Raw genomic sequence first — 13890 nt, 5'->3', positions numbered from 1 at the left:
TCAAAAAAGTGGACTATTTGAACGTTTTATTGCAAAAACTTACAAAAGGCAGCAAGTTCAGTGATACATTGATGAAAAGCGTACACCAAGCTGTTTTCAAATCACTTATTATATTGCTTGTAATTGACATTTTCAGTGTGTGCTCCACCTCTGTTCAAGCAGGCTTTGATCCTGGCTTTTAAATTCTCCACAACTCATCTGAAAGTGCCTCGAGTGGTAGTCTGATGGTAGTCCTCTACCTCCTGCTTCAGGACAGCCAGGGTTCGAGGTTTCTCGTGTAAACTTGACCTTTGGCAGCAACCGAAAAGAAAAATATCCAATTGATTCAAATTCGGGCTGTAGGGCACCGATTCATGCGATTTGCCCAAGCTTATGACACGATTTCCAAACAGCTGGTGGAGAAAGTCCATGGTTTCACCTGTAGTGTGCAGCAGGGCACCGTCCTGCATGAACCACGCATGTCTGAGTTGGCTTGGAGATTGTGATTGAGCGAGATCAGCATGGAATTAATGTAAGACCTCGCGGTACCACTTGCCATTAACTGTCACTGTCTTACCATTGGCATCCTCAAACCAATACGGTTCCAGCATACCCCATCTGGCATTCAATGCACAGAAGCATGTGGAATTGCTACCCTTGAGAGACATCTGAAACACCTCCTCATGAGGCTCAGCACCCCAGAAGATGTTGTTGTGATTGTTGGTTGCCCCATGGGAAGTGTGCTTCATCACTGTACCACAAAGAGGTGATCCAATTTGGGTACCTTTCAATTTGGTAACTGAACCAATCACACTTTCTTACTCGGCTTACCACGTCATTCAGATTTAGTTTATACCTTACTGATATGATGTCGGAGTCGAACTTGAGTTCAGAAGGGAGAATGCACCACACAGATGAGGCTGAGATCACCAGTTCTCGGTGACACCGACAGTGGGATTTCTTAGGAATTTTGATAGCAGAATCACTCACAAGATCAATGTTCCTTTGGTCTTTGGTAACACTTTATGGGTGACCACTGTTGCCTTTATTCTGATTTTTCATGCTTTCATGTGCTTGGAAGGTCAGGTTAGATATGGGAGCATGTGCCAGAGCAGCGCGTCACTGTGTCTACTTTCTGCCGGTACTCCAGGGGTCTGTCTGGCCATCCCCCAGGCAGATGCCAGGCCCATCCCCATCTCCTTGAGATGCCAATCAACCTGCTGCAACGATGAGGCAGTTTGTGGAGCACTACTACCGGTGAAAATATATCTGCAATACTTCGGAGATTGCCAACCAATTTCTGCAACCATTTGGAATCCGTGAGACAAGCTTTCACTTGTAGCGGCACATTGTCACAATCTACATCACACCTTCACATGGGAAAACACAGTTAAAGCCTCGGCACCCGGCCGGGCCAGCCCAGAAATTATAGAAGCATGGCTTTCAGGCACGCAGTCGATTAACCATCACATCGACCTGCATGCTGCCTATCGAAGATTATGCAATTGCCCACAGCCCCACCCACAGGTGCGAAGGCCAAACCCAACAAACAAACTCACATCAGACATGGAACATGTGACACCGAACCTGTGACCCAAACATCCAATCTGGAAACAAATCCACCCACTAATCCCACTCTCTTCATTAAATCAGTCCCAAATGTTACACTGATTGGACCCCCTCCCAGCTCAATTGTGACACGCAGCCATTCCCGTTTTACGTAACAACAGATAACGTCTCTGCAGCTGCATATGCGATGTTTTAAAATATATATTTACCTCTGAGGATGGAAGATAGTAGTCTTCTGAAACGTTAGTGTTTTCATAAAGAATTATATTATTCTTTGAGGCTCAATGTGCTTTTACTATATATACACATATATTATATATATATATATATATATATATATATATATATATATATATATATATATATATATATATATATATATATATATATATATATATATATATATATATATATATATATATATATACTCGAGTGCTCTTCCAGTCAAAGAAGCTGCATAAAGCAACCATGAAAGGCTACCCAAGGTAAGTCCTTTGCTGTTTCAAACCCTTCCCAGAGTTCTTCCACAGCTGAAAAGACGTTCACAAGCAGTACACACATGAGAATCGCAATGCCACACCCCCCACCCCCTTAGCTGCCGGACGGGTTTCATCGCTTGTTGGCACATCATCAGTGACAGCACAGACATAAATACATACCAATGAGGCTCTCAAGCATGTACCACATGTAAAGGTTCAAGGCAGTCGACATATAAATGAAAAAAAAATGAAGACCGTTTTTGCATTGCCTCCAACCTGCTGTCACCTCAAAGCTCTTTGATGAGCCTAGATTTTGTATTGAACAAGTAAAAAGATATAAATTGTCATAGCCACCTTTGTTTTAGTAATGTTGCTGTCTGCAGGGAAATGGCTAGCCCATATTTATGTGCAACTAAAATGACCGCAAGTCGATCACTCAGCCATCTATGATCAAATTGCAAAATAAAGTGAGGGGCACGTTATGCCATCATGTACTGTGCTTGTGCCAAGTTCAAACAAAATGGTTGGGAAAACGTTTAAGTAACAAAATGGCCACCAGTCGGCCATATTGTATCTGATCTCAAAGAAAAATGATGTGCATATGATTATCGTTATCATTCGTTATCTGGTTGCCAAGTTTAAACAACATCAGTAAATGCATGTCTGAGAAATGGTTGAGGGCATGTTCAACATTGGGTGTTTTTAATCACTAAAATGGCAGCCAGTTGGCCATATTGGAGCTGATATTGAAAAAAAAGATGATGTGCACATGTAAGCTATCATTCATTATCTGTGCACCAAGTTTGAACAACATCTGTAAATGTATGTCCAAGAAATGATTGAGGACATGTTCATCATCGGGTTGTACAACTAAAATGGCCAGCAGTCAGCCATATTTGATCTCATCTCGAAAAAAAAAAAACGTCGTGCACATGTAAGCCATCATTCCTTATCTGTTTGCCAAGTTTGAACGACATCGGTAAATGCTTGTCTGAGAAATGGTTGAGGATGTGTTCAACATCAGGGTTTTTACATCTAAAATATCTGTCAGTCGGCCATCTTAGATCTGATGTCGAAAAAAATGACGTTTCTTTTGTGAGCCATCATTTCTTTTCTGTATGCCAAGTTTGAACAACATCGGTAAATGGTTGAGGACGTGTTCAACACCGGTTTTTTTTTTTTACAACTAAAATAGCTGCCAGTTGGCCATCTTGGATTTGATGTTGAGAAAAAAAATGGCATGCACACGTATACCATCATGTGTTGTCTTTGTGCCAAGTTCGAATAAAATTGGTCCATACATGTCTGAGACATGGTTGCGGACGCACACATGCACGCCCACACGGACACGAAAATCGAGACCAACTCCATCAGCCCTCATTTCGGACAAAGTCCAACGGGGACTGAAAATATGTTATAATAATTGAAAATGTTAACTGAGCTTTAATAAATGGCTTTATGTCCATTATGCTTGATTGAATATTTTAAATTTTTATGATAATATGGGCTTAAATGGTCTAAAAATATATATATTTGTTTTTCAAAGAAGCTGCAATTCAAATGAACTTGCATAAAGGTGTTTATTTAATTTTATCCTTATTTTTCAGCATACTTCACACTGTTGAACTCTGAAACCCTGTTACTCAAACTGACTCTCTTGGGTTTTAAAGTGGAGAAAGACTTGATTAAAAAATATATATCATGGCTTGTGAGCAGACAGTTCAGAGGATGAGCGACTTGTTTCTTTGCTACAACAAAGCCACATATGTCATGGTTTCTTGGTCATTTCCCTCAGTGGGTTATTGTCACTAATAACTTACAAACCAAGTGAGATGTCTGATTGACGATTGCTCAAAAAGTTATATGAACGACATATGAACAATGGGCAAACACATCTCCACGTTTATTTTTTTTCAACATAGAAGTATAAAATACTTATATTTGTATTGATGTCACATTAGTTTTTGGCGACTTGGATAATTGACTGTCTCGTTCATGGTCTTATACAACATGTCACGTATACCGTCAGCAAGTTTGGGAGATGTCAAAACAGCACAAAAGTTAGTTTTAAAGAAAAAATGTTCACCAATTTTTTTTTAATAATAAACCACACACACACACCGTCTCCTCCCCCCACTCCACTCACCACCCCAATGACCCGTCATTTTTTGAATTAGGATGAGCGAATAGCTGTCTACACACCCCTACCACTTTACCTTCCCACAATGCCATCTGTTTCTACACACTACATCACCTGGGTAAAAAATAATCATCCACATATTGTTCTGCAACTTGCAGGGGAACGAATGGTGCACATGCTTGATTGACCAAATTCATAAGGAGGCATGAGAAACAAAATCACACCAGGGAAACATATTTCCAAATTAAATATAATGATTGAGGTTGGTGTCATAGACTCCGATCACAGTGTGATGCAAAAATTAAAAGAGAACTGTTTCTGCACCCTGTGACACCACCAACCTCAGTGGTGTATGGTTAGAACTTCCTCTGTGAGTCTGGCAGGTTAGCGGTTCGAACCACGGCCAAGTCATACCAAATAACCAGACATTAAAATGGTACATGCTACTTCTTGCTTGATGCTCAGAATTTAATAAGGGTGGAGCAAGGACAAACAACAATAAGTTGGTCATAATAAATAACTCTGATTGGCCTCATGGCTTCCTCTGTGGAAATTCATTGTCAGGGAACTCATATTATTATAACTGAATATGGTGGGAAAGATAAAGGGTAGAATGAACAGCGAACGTTAAATGTAAGTTGAATGTCTGGTTCACATCGCTCGGGTACATGAATATAATTCCAATTTGGGTTTATCAAAGTCGGCCTTTTTAAGGTATGTACTGTCCCCATGCAGCTCTGCACCTCTCTTACTTTTCCCTTGCCCTGGGGTCTACCTTGTCTGATCTGCTTTCCTCAGATAACCTCAGGTATGTTTCTGCTTTACTTTTCAGTGTCGACGAAGCTGTTTTCTTTTCAAGTGGATTTCATCATTATATTGGGCTGGCAGGATCGTCTAAAGGTGAGCACACTGACTTCTGAATTATGCAGCCTGGGATATAATCTTGGCCCAGCTATGAAGTTTCACAGACAGGACGATTCATCAATGCTTGTGCTTTCCCTCGGAGAGGATGTTAAACTGGGCGTTCCATTTCCCAGCATTAGTTGGTGGGCGTTAAATATCCCGTGGTTTCTTACGCAAAGATTCGGTGAGATACTGTATCAGCGACACCCTGAAAAAATTCCACATTCTTGCTACTTTCAGTCGACCGTCTGGCCTGGCCAGCTTGCTTGTGGAGGTCCTGGGTCAAAAACATTCTCCAGCCAAACCTCACAAGAACGATTGGAATAATTGAGGCTGTTAAAGAAGTTTTAGTAGTCGTCATAATCCTCATTTTAATGTGCAATTGCATTCTCACTCAGAGGTCACGACCTGCTATAGTATGCATTACTTTTCACATATTTTCTGTTTAACAACACTTTTTTTCTACTCCTTTAGTTAATGGGATTTTGACTATCACTGCCTTTTTAATTGTAGCATTTTCATGTCCAACTCAAGTTGTCTTGAGGGCATTGATCCACATGTACACCAGATCAGACTTCTACCTTATCCATGCCTGAAAGTCGTTGATGAACCAGCTGAGTTTTTTTTTCCTAACTCATGCATTATTAATGTGGCAATTATCCAAAGACAATTTCAGTTTCTAACAATTAGAATCCAAATCTTTACTGCTGCTTCTTTTATCCAGTTGTGAACCAACCACGTCTGGGATGTCAATCGCTCGTCCTTATAACTGGACCACCACCACACTCAAGCTTGGGTATATCCTCTCATATTTTTTCTTTATTTTCACAATCTGTCTTTCTCAATTACATTAGCACCAATAATTTGGTGGACCCTGAGTTTTTCCTTCATTCCAGGTCATTCAACACTGTAATACAATTAACCCTGCAATGACTCACTGCCTTGAAACTGGCAGGTCAGACTGTCTATCTCCCTTGATATCTGCAATGTTTTAACAAGGTGTTCTGTCGTTCCTGACAGTGTAGTCTGATGGTAATAGGATGCCCTCTATTACTGGCTTTCTTTCCTCAGATCTTCCAGGCAACTTGTTGAAGTCAATTGTGTGTCTATGATGTTAAAACATTTATCGCCTTGTTCCCATTTAGTACATCCAGACATAAATGGATGATAATCACAGTGCACCCTTTTCCCTTTTGTATTCTGTTTTATACAGTTGAAGTCTGAAACCTCTCTCTATAAAAAGAGTTAATATTGTCACGGGTCTGGCTGGTTAGGTTAATCCCCCCCCCCCCCCCGCGATCCAATTGTGGTGGAGAGGTGGTTAACACCGACCAGGCCCAGATAGCCGAGCGGTTTTCCTTGGGAGGTGAACACATGATCTTCAGAGATTATTGCGTGTGTGAGAGGGGCAGTGTGCGGCACAGGCAGAGCGATGGAAGCACAGATGGATGCACAGCACAAGGAAGCACAAGTGGGTTTATGCTCGAACCCCATGACAAATAAACGGACACAGCAACTTAAAATAAACACGGATTTAATGAAAATTGACAAATATTTACAAGGGACAATAATTCAGAATGTAACGATAATACATTAAGTAAACTTAAGTCTAAGTTAAGGTTCCTCGACACATGGACCCTAATACAGACAAGGGGAAACAAAAGAAAAGCAAATCCTTCCTTTATTCTGGCACTTAGCTCACTCCAGAGATGGTCTTTATGGAACTTTGGAATTGAGGAAATTCGTTCTGCACGGGTAGACGCATCCAAAATGGCACCGAGCTGCTCTCTCACAGCGGGAAATGTACGTGAGGTAATTTGTGAGTGGTATTCAACGTCAAGGCTCAGAGACCGCCGTGCAGCTTCCTCGTCCATTGCGCTCGCCGATACGCTCTCTGCAGAATGGCACCGCTCCATTTGGTGACATACATGAGGCTTTGAGGTCTGCTACTTTCAGTCGACCGTCTGGCCTGGCCAGCTTGCTTGTGGAGGTCCTGGGTCAAAAACATTCTCCAGCCAAACCTCAGAAGAATGATTGGAATAATTCTCGCTGATCGCGCTCGCTGATACGCTCTCTGCAGAATGGCACCACTCCGTTTGGTGACATACACGAGGCTTTAAGGTCTGTCTCTCATGACCAACCAAAGTCGATGGCCAGCGTCTTGCTCAGTACATGAGCCAATTTGCCTCAGCTCAAATATGAGAATCGTGCCATCAGAGGAGAGCAAAGCGAGATCCTCCGTTCCAGCCATGTTCCTCTCACAACTACAACTGCGAACCTCACCCTTCGTCCACCTCTGGGCGTGGCTTGCTCACACGAAACATGGAAAGGTGGGGCTTCTGCCTGCTCGGCACTTTTGCTTGCTTGTTGTTATAGTTGTGGTTGTTATAAAAACGCAACTCCTTCATGGCTGGCTTGTAAATGGAATAGCGTAGGAGAAAGTCACAGGAGGCACTCACATAATGGGGGAAATTATCCTTAATACCCACCTAATTAACATGACACCACCCCCATTGTGGTGACAAGTAACACTTAAGCTCAAAGTTTCCCAACTTAATTTACATCGAGATGTCTCCTACACATCCACGGACCAAGCAACTCGATACAATCCTAACTTTCCCATGAAATTCCTCCATCTACCCCCACAACCATAACAAATATATTCCTGACTTTCAAACCATTTCCCCTTTTGAGTTGGATACTCCTCCCCACCCAGGCATTTAAAATTAAAATATTCCACTGTCAGTTTCGCTACAGGCACAAGTCTGCCTGGATCGCTACAACAGTTTCAGTCATTTTGTTATTACCCCGTGTTGTGCACAAATTGAAAAGCGGGGTTAAGCAATCGGTTCACTTTGTCTGTCCGTCCACAAACGTCAGTTTATGATGGAGGAACAACTTAATTTCAATTGAATGTTACATTTTGAACATGAATCAGAAAAAGAACCTGCAGTTTAGCAGTACTTTGGTTCTGAATTCGTCCCAATGGCACATGCATAGAGAGGACTGAGATTAAAACATGAATCAGAAAACGAACCTGCAGTTTAGCAGTACTTTGGTTCTGAATTTGTCCCAATGGCACATGCATAGAGAGGACTGAGATTAAAAAATGTTTTACTCTGTCTCCCTGTCTGGCAGTGGAACAAAATTGAAAATCATTCCGAACAGGAAATTTACTGTTTTTAAGGATGTTAGCATCCTTAAAAACACAAACATCCCTAACACAAACAACAGGCACAAATAAATAATGTAATGTGTCAAATAACGTGGGGCAAAAAAGGTTGACTGCATCAGGGCTGTTTCACAGTCATGATCATTTCTGGTATTTTGTACCCTTGCATGCTAAATAGCTAAATGAGAGGCCAGTAGTTGGTACTCGTGATGGCACAACTTGGACCACTTTTTATTTGACAAAAAATGTCAATTTTTGGCAGAATGGCATAAAAATTGCCATTTTTTTTGACAAATAGCTGTCTCATTTTCTCCAAGTACACTGCATTCACAGTGTATAAACAAATACAAGCAGAAATTGGGACTTCATTTGTTGTTGCATCAATTTAATACCTCTTCTATACTTTGTCCACAACATCTTATATATTATTTCCGAATTTGTGGTTTCGTGTCGCGCTATCTCCGACTTTGTTCTACGCTCGAGTAACGTGATATTCGGCTTACATTATCTCAAAGACCATATGAGGTGCATGGTACAAAAAAAAGTAAATAAAATGGTTCTGAAACAGTGAAATCGTATTCCACTTACTGCATTAATGCTAGTATTATTCATTTCAGAATATGAATATTTATTTCACCCTCAATAAATATGTCCCACCGTTCGTCCGTCAAAAAATGTCCTCTCCGGAAATGCATATTGTAGAATAATTTTTTTCCATAAATAAAGGGTCTTTTTAAAAGTTTATTGTGGGTTTTACCAAGTGTGTATATACCTGCACTGATATTATGCTACAAAGGTTGAGTGTAACCAATAACCTTCTATTTGCATGGCCTGCACTGATTGCCTTACATGTGTTCGCCAAAAATGTGTCCTCTCCGGAAGCATTTTGGGGAATTTCCAAATGATATTTAACATGCTGAGAAACTTTTAGTGTATTGAATAAACTGCTGTTTTTTTAAGGACAGGTCCTATTTTGCATATAGCTTTAAATTCCATTACTAAATTAAATAAAATATATTATTCAATAAATGTCTGATTACTAATACATCTCAAAGTTATCGCATCTTTAGAAACCGCTGGGCTAAATGATACAGCCGGTTTTAAAAAGTGTCAAAATCCCATCTAGATTCACTTACGAGGTGTATTTTCTATTGGCATTATAAGATAAATGTATTACTTTGCAGTTATATCTTGTACAGAATGTATTGCTTCATGTCAAAAAATGATGTCCTCTCCAGAAGAAATATGTGATTTTCTTCATATTTTTCATTGTGGTGGTAAACTTTTATTTTAAGAGATAAATTAGTAATTTTTTCAGAATATGTAGAAAAGTACATGTAGTTTTAAAATTTTGTGCTAAATTCCATCATATGCAGTGCTATTAGTGACTGGTAATTGAAACCTATCTTTTTTCTGGATATTTGAAACTTAGTTCAGTCTTTTATTGATATTTCTGCAAATATACTTCATTTGTATACTGAATCATAATTCCAGTCATGGAATAATACTTGTGGAACATATGGAAACCACTGAAGCTTGATAGTGTTGTTATTTTGTGGTTATAGTTGAATTGTATTAATGACTGTTGTAATTTAAAAAATACTCTCCTAACATCCTTGGGGTATTATTTTTATAATTTTTTTTTTTTTTCCCCCTATTTTATCAACATCTCCAAAGTGATCTTCATTAAATATAAACGCTTAAGAAATATTCATTCAGATGTTCCAAAAATTTGGATTTAAGTATTGTAATTAACAATGTTGGATTTGGAGAAATAAAAATATTGAGTATGAATTTTTAGTGGTTGTGAGACAAACTTGGTACCCTCATTGTGAAACAGCCCATCAACGGTGGTAAAAATGACAACCTTTAAAATTTTATTTTTATTCCAATTACATCATGTAATTAAACACTGTAGAACACAAATCACCTTTTTGGCACTTTAAAAAATCTTTTGGTTTGCCCCGTGTTCCTCATTTTGCTTCTTTCTTCCAAAATATTGTACTTATACCTCTTCAACATTATCATATTTCCCCTGCTCACTTCAAAAAAAACAAAATGCTTCATATTTTTCCACTCCACATAATGATCTCATTCGACTTAAATTTCCTTCTGCCTGGAGTTCATGTTCTACATTTTTTCCCCCTATTTTATCAACATCTCCAAAGTGATCTTCATTAAATATAAACGCTTCTTCCTTCCTTCCTTTCAAAGCATTTTGAATCATTTAATCAGAGTTGGTGTCAAAGCCACCCAATGCTCACCTGTTTATATATTTATCGTTTTTAAAAGACGAGTCTAATAATATTTTTTTTATAAAGCATTGCAGTGAAGTCTGATCCAAATAATTTAAAAGCAATATATGTATTTGTATATTGTAATCAGTAAAAATAGTGTGGTAGATAAAAACATAAGAAAGGAAATAACTTGCACCAAAAACTTTAACATTTTCACGCTCACGCTGATGCTGACGTTCACGCTGGGGGTATCGCTATAGCTCTCTGTTCTTCGAACAGGCGAGCTAAAAATGATTATCTACCCTCATATCTGTCAGAAGTGCTCCACATGTTCTTCTTCTTCACCATGATCAATTTTTCTTCTTATACTTCTTCTTCTTCTGCTGATTTTTCTTCTTCTTCTTCACAAAGGTTATTTTCCAAAACTCTCTGCCAGCTAAGTGCTTCATTACCAACCATCCTCTGCACATACAGCACAATGCTTATCCATGCCTTCACCAACCCCCATCCCTAACTGTGTGGACCTCAAACATCCGAGGTCTCTGATCCAACCTGACGCATCTCTCAATCTAGGCCACTGCTGAGAAACCAGACATAATCTGTTTAACAGAATCCTTCCTACCCCAGTACGTCTCTAACTCCTAACTCTTACTCCCCGGGTATTGTCTCATCTGATTTGATAGCATGCACCACGCCTCGGCAGTGGAGTTGCACTTTACATCAATAACTCAATTTCTCGCCGTCCCTGCACTGATCTTACACCTTCCAACTCCGAGGAATACCTCTGGCTGTGACTTACCCTCCACTCCCACCTCTTGTTTGTCTGTGTGTTGAACCATCCTACAAACAGTATAGACTTTATCTCCATCTCTCTCAGACAACATGGACCAACTTTTAATCACTCATCACAACTCTTTGTACCAAGTACGAATAAAATCGGTCCATACATGTCCAAGATATGGTTGCATACGCATGCACGGACACGAAAATCGAGACCAAATCCATAAGCTTTACTAATATTCTAATAATCAATCAATAATAATCAATGAAGCTATGGATAATGGAAATGTATGTTGTGGAATGGGTACATGTGTGATATTGGTGTATGGGCCATAATAGTAGTGTGTTCAGTTAATTCTGTTTTTTTTTATTCAGAATGAGCATGTGAGGTGAGACGATACACTCTACTGAGTGCCGTTGTAGTTACTTGTGATATCAAAGATTCACAAGTACAGTGTATTGTTTGGTCTGGTCTGTTGTTCTATCTGTTTGTGTTTATGTTGTTCACGTGCAGGTCGCAATTTTACTCCGATCTTCACGAAACAACCACCTGGTATAAGTAACAAACACAGACAGACAAACAGTAAAACAGGCAGGGGTGAAAACTTAACCTCCATCCACCTTTGGTGGCATAGGTAGCAAACGACGATTCCATGTATTTATCTGTTTAAATTGTTTCTCGTTTGGTCTCGTGTTCTTCTTATGGTTGATGACAATAAATTGAGCTGTGCCTGTGTGTGGAGCTTTTCAATGGCAGGGCAGGAACCGGCCACTGAAAATGGGAGACAACCAAACGTTCGATCAACACACAAACGCATGGAGAGATGTCACACTGAGCATTATATTATCGATGACTATGTCTATTAATTACGAACGATTGTAACGTACCTTTCAGACATTTAGACCTTTATATCCTTTGGAGTCTTTGATCTTTTCGATCCCTGTAGACCATTTTAGATATTTTGCACCTTTAAAGACCGTTTAGACTTTTACACCCTTAAGACCACTTTGACGACTTTAACACTTCAGACCCCTTTAGAGAACTTCGACCCCTTCAGACCTTTACACCCTTTAGACACCATGATCCTTAGATATTATAGGCCTTTAGACCCTCTTTAGGCACATTAGACCCCTTTAGACTACTTAAACACTTTCAACCCCTGATAACCTTTTGGCCTATTACTACTATTGGGACATTCCCTTTCCACCTTTCAACTTTTTAGACTCATTAGACACTTTACCCATTTATACCCTTTAGACACTTTTACACCCTTTAGACTTCTTTGAGTACTTTTACACTCATTAGACCCTCTTTAGACACTGTCGACTCATTTGACCCTATAGACCCCATTAGATCATTTATATCCCTAACTATTATTGGAACATACCCTTTAGACTTTTCGACCACTTACACCATTTTGGCCCCCTGGACCCTTTGACTCTCTGGACCCTGTAGACCTCTTCAGACCCTTAAACCTCTTAGACCCTAACTGCTCTTGGAAAATACCCTCTAGACCCAAAAAGGGGGTCACGAGTGTGTTTCCAGGGGTGGGAGTCTTGAACTTTCTGCTCTTAGTGGTTACACAAGTCCAAGTGATGTTCTCAACGACTTACCTATGTGAACATGTATTTTCAAGCTCATTGGTGAACAAAACTAAAGCCAGAAACAGGCTGATCGATGTCGAGAGTGAGCTACAATGTTTCGATAACTGAGACGAGTCCCCAAATTAACATGCTGTGTTATCCAGCCTTTTTGGGAATGGCCCAGATTCCAGCCTTTTGGGAATGGCCCAGATTCCAGCCTTTTTGGGAATGGCCAAGATTCCAGCCTTTTTGGGAATGGCCCAGATTCCAGCCTTTTTGGGAATGGCCCAGATTCCAGCCTTTTTGGGAATGGCCCAGATTTCAGCCTTTTTGGGAATGGCCAATATTTCAGCCTTTTTGGGAATGGCCCAGATTCCAGCCTTTTGGGAATGGCCCAGATTCCAGCCTTTTTGGGAATGGCCAAGATTCCAGCCTTTTTGGGAATGGCCCAGATTCCAGCCTTTTTGGGAATGGCCCAGATTCCAGCCTTTTTGGGAATGGCCCAGATTCCAGCCTTTTCGAGAATGGCCCAGATTTCAGCCTTTTTGGGAATGGCCAATATTTCAGCCTTTTTGGGATGGCCAAGATTCCAGCCTTTTTGGGAATGGCCAAGATTCCAGCCTTTTTGGGAATGGCCCAGATTCCAGCCTTTTTGGGAATGGCCGAGATTCCAGCCTTTTGGGAATGGCCCAGATTCCAACCTTTTGGGGAATGGCCAAGATTCCAGCCTTTTTGGGAATGGCCCAGATTTCAGCCTTTTTGGGAATGGCCAATATTTCAGCCTTTTTGGGAATGGCCAATATTTTAGCCTTTTTGGGAATGGCCCAGATTCCAGCCTTTTTGGGAATGGCCCAGATTCCAGCCTTTTCGGGAATGGCCCAGATTTCAGACTTTTTGGGAATGGCCAATATTTCAGCCTTTTTGGGAATGGCCCAGATTCCAGCCTTTTTGGGAATGGCCCAGATTTCAGCCTCTTTGGGAATGGCCAATATTTCAGCCTTTTTGGGAATGGCCCAGATTTCAGCCTCTTTGGGAATGGCCAATATT

This window comes from Eptatretus burgeri, chromosome 10, assembly GCF_056783735.1.
Source record: "Eptatretus burgeri isolate ZD-2024b chromosome 10, Ebu_testis_v1, whole genome shotgun sequence".
Taxonomy (NCBI): domain Eukaryota; kingdom Metazoa; phylum Chordata; class Myxini; order Myxiniformes; family Myxinidae; genus Eptatretus; species Eptatretus burgeri.
The sequence above is the reverse complement of the archived record's forward strand: the minus strand, read 5'-3'. Positions refer to the sequence as shown.